Raw genomic sequence first — 4,253 nt, forward strand, 5'->3', positions numbered from 1 at the left:
GAAGTGGGGGGGAATGCAGGATGGTGAAACAGGGGGATGGTGTAAGAACTGAGATATGAACTAGGAAATGCCTCTTTAAATATCTCTTTTTAAGAGATATTTAAATATACCTATACTTTTTAAATATACCTCTTTTGCAAACTCACTGTGACTGAACAAGTGTTTGTTGAGTTGCCTTCTTTCAGTCTCTTGGGAAGATTGGCAGTTGCCTTGGAGCAGAGGGAGAATGCTTTGTTCTTCTATTCCAGACCTGACAAGTAGTCCATCAGGGGGACTTTAGGACCTCAAGTAGTCCATCAGTGGGACTTTGGGACCTCAAGTAGTCCATCAGGGGGACTTTGGGACAAAAAGGCCTTCTGATCCTTACCTTATTAGGAAATGACAGGTTTAAATCACATGCCAAAAGCAAAAAGCAAAAAATTCTGCCACTGACTTGCTGTCGAACTCCTACATCGCCTATAACTGCAATCCCCAAACCAATTATCTTACTCTCCTTTTAGCCTTGGCAGGAAAAATGGCCAAGATAATGTAGGTAAAACATTTACAAGTGTCATGGGAACAATATAAAAATTATAGAAGGATAGAATTGTGAAGGAACCACAAGGATCATTTACGTTCAGGAAAACCTAGCCTCTAACCTCCTAACCTCTTCTTAAAAATCAGCAACCTCAATAGATGGACTGTTTCAGTGTTATGACGATCAGGAAAAATGTCCTGATATTTAAGTGAAATCAAGATAGCTGCAACTTCTTCCTGTTATTCTTGGTTCTAGTTTCCTTTAGAGAGACATATACATCTATTGCATATATCTTTAGTTTTACAGTACTTATACTGTATAAAATACTGTAACTTTTCCGTAAATATACTGTATTTACTGTATATATATATATATATTGTATATTTAGTTGTATCGTACAGGTAGTCCTCAATTTACAACAATTCATTTAGTGACCCTTCAAAGTTACAACAGCACTGAAAACAGTGACATGACCATTTTTCACACTTATGACCCTTGTCCCCTCCCCATGGTCCCATGATTTATATTTGGACGCTTGGCAATGGGTTCGTATTTATGACAGTTTCAGTATCCTGGAGACATAGGATCCCCTTTTGGGACCTTCTGACAAGCAAAGTCAATGGGGAAGCCAGATTCACTTAACAACCGTGTTACTAATTTAACAACTGCACTGATTCACTTAACAACTGTGGCAAGAAAGGTCGTAAATTGGGGCCAAACTTACTTAACAAATGTCTCGCTTAACAACATAAACATTGGGCTCAATTGTGGTTGTAAGTCGAGGACCGGTATACTGTATTTAGCTTTACAGTATTTCCTTTTCTTTAATCTCTTATCTTCAATTTCTTTTGCCAGCCACTTCCTTTTTCCTGCTCTTTGCCCGGTGTGGCTTACCCCAAAAGGGAACAGCACAGCTGGCTTGCACATATATTTAAAAGTGAGCAGATATTATAGGTAAACAATTCCTGCCTTTACAAAAGCAAAGAGCCATGCAGTGGAGCAGCTATGCTGGGACAATCTGTCTTTATTATCTACGGTATGTGGCCTTCCAGAAGGGACTAAGCAGCTTTCCTTGTGTCCCACAAGCAGTTAACATAACATGTTTGCAGTGGCATAACACAAACTCTGCTCCTTGTGTGCTTGCATGTGTCATTGCAACACAAGCATAAAAAGTTGGAACTGTTTTGGGGGGAACATCCCAATGCACGTTTTCTCATTTTGCCAGAATTGCAACTAGTGTTGCAACAGACATCCATGGCTACAGCTTTTGTGGAACATTTGGAGAGGCACAAGTTCCCTGTTCCTGAGACCAAAGCCATTAACAAACCTGGGTGGGTAGGTTTGCCACTAAACTGCTTTGGCTTAAAGTGAGGAGTGAAAATGCTGAATGTATATTAAGGGTGTGTTAGTTCCTCACCATGTTGCCCTGCTTTCAATATCCTTTGGGGTAGGAAGAAGGTGGCCAAAACAGAAGGTGTATCTGTTTCGTGCCCAGGACATTTTAAGCCATGATTGGTTGCTTTAATGTAGAAGGAGAAAAATTGAGATTAAAACGTGGCAACCCAACATCTTCGTTATCTCCTCTGTAGTTATCGAGAGCCAGGTAACCCACTTGATTTCCAAGCTCCTCCCTAGTTCTCCTCAGCTGCTTGCCTCCACAATACCACTCCCAGGTCATCGAGCAGCATTTGGGCAGAGCCAAAACGCCCTTTACCCCTTCCTGGTGTCAGACAGACAATCTGACAGGCAAACCTTCAAGCCCTGGAAGCAAGAACTTCTGCCATTCTCGGAGGCTGAAACTTCTAAGGTAACTCTCATGGACCTGTCCGCCAACTCTAGGTAGTGTTCTTTCTCTGGGCCCCTTGATGAGGGATCACTCCCTAAGAATCTAGTCAAGGGCCCTGGGTTTTCCCTTCCATGTACAAGATGTTCTACATTGGATAGAATGTCTAAAAGGTTTGTTCCACTCTGGACATATTAGGATTGACAACTTCAAAGGATCTCATGGAAGACCCATGTCCTTTGCTTCCATTAAGCTTTTATCAGAAGACTTAGCCCTGGGAGATACTTCTGTTTCCCCCAACCCAGGGGTAGGATTCTACCGGTTCTGTCCACCTCTGTAGAACCGGTAGCTCTGAAGCTACCAGTCTTCTGCAGGGGTGGGATTCAAATTTTTTAACAACCGGTTCTGTGGGTGTGGCTTAGTTGGTGGGCATGGCTTGGTGGTCATGTTATTGGCTAGGCGTGGCCAACTCAATATCACTCACATCGAGGCACGCATCTCCTTGCCTGGCCTCTCATGACTGCGGGGATGCTGCAACAGTCATAAGTGTGAAAAATGGTCATAAGTCACTTTTTTCAGTGTCATTGTAACTTTGAGTGGTCACTGCACACAAGCAAAGTACCAACAAAGGAGGGGAAAAAACTCCAGAGAAGTTCCTGAGACAGGAAGTCTAGTCCTGCCAAGAATGTAATAAGGGTTAATGGAGAGGCAATTTCTGCAAGCAACACCAGAATGTTTCCTTCCTGCCTTCCTTACAGGATTAGGCCAGGAATTTCTTCTAACAACCCGTTCGTCAAACTGCTTAGAATGTTAACAACCAGTTCTAGTGAATAGGTGCAAACTGGTAGAATTCCACCCCTGGTCTGCTGCTGTTTTGCCCCCCCCTGCCTGGGCTCTTACCTGACCTTTATTTCCTGCTTTTTCAACCTCAGCTGCTTTGCACAGCACAGCTGTGGTTGAAAAAGCAGGAAAAAAGTGCTTTTTCAAATGCTGCGCAACCACGTGCAGCGCTGCTCAGCTGTCCAGGCAGCAAGCTGATGATGTTATACACGCGTACGCAAAACGTAAAATCACTGAACCAGTAGTTACATGGGTCGGATCCCACTCTCATTTTTCATTCTTTCCTGCAGCAACCTTTACATCTTACTTTCTTATTGGCATTATTATGATTATTATGACTCTATTGCTGTGCATGTACACCGGCAGCTTCTGATTTCTGCACTGTTTCGTATTTTTTTTATTGCAGCATTATATGTTTAAATGAGCATAATAATATCCTGCAACAAAATCTTGATATCACTTCAATTGGAGATTTTTATTCCCACTGTTGCCAGAATGCTAGAAATATCACAAAGGGAGGATAAATGTTGCCAAACAAATAGAAGAAATAAATCTGCTTGTTCCCAATTTCCAAGCCTTTTATAAAAACATACTTCTGCAACTAAAAATTGACCTTTAATACATCCTGTTTGGCCACAAACAGAGCTATCTGAATTTTTGGGTGGCCTGCTGGGCTGCAGATGAACCATTAACTCCTCCAGATAAACCAATTGGTGGCTTGCAAGAGTAGAAACAAGCAATCCTTTTGAAAGTTATTGTTTGATTCCATGGAACAGACACCTTAGAACAGAAGGAACTTGCAGCCTTCTACAGCTCCCATCATCTTCTTTATCCATCTATCAAGTTGGCTAGGTATGATGAGAAATGCAGATCACCAATAGTTTGGCGGGAAGCCATTTCCATCCCTTAAAGCAGCGTTTCTCAACCCCCTGCAATTTTAAGATGTCTGATGCTTGCTGGGAAATTCTGGGAGTTGAACTCCATACACATTAAGACTGCTGAGGTTGCGAAAAATTGCCTTAAAGGGATAGGAATAGAACAGCAAGCTTGTCTGGATCAGAGCACATTTCCATCATTAAGTATTGACAGCATTAAGTATCTGGGGGTGCAGAT

At 42.2% G+C, this 4,253-nt stretch overlaps 1 long non-coding RNA gene across 1 annotated transcript; it reads left to right on the forward strand.

Moving 5' to 3' along the window:
* Nucleotides 1-1,115: 1,115 nt before the first annotated feature.
* On the forward strand, nt 1,116-2,379 carry LOC148132261 (uncharacterized). Its single transcript, XR_015747781.1, has 3 exons — nt 1,116-1,553; nt 1,743-1,848; nt 2,115-2,379. It is a non-coding gene; the product is annotated as an uncharacterized LOC148132261 (long non-coding RNA).
* Nucleotides 2,380-4,253: the final 1,874 nt, after the last annotated feature.

The sequence above is a fragment of the Notechis scutatus genome, chromosome 2, assembly GCF_049901735.1.
Source record: "Notechis scutatus isolate UNSWTSFEM ecotype Mainland chromosome 2, rNotScu1.2, whole genome shotgun sequence".
NCBI lineage: Eukaryota > Metazoa > Chordata > Lepidosauria > Squamata > Elapidae > Notechis > Notechis scutatus.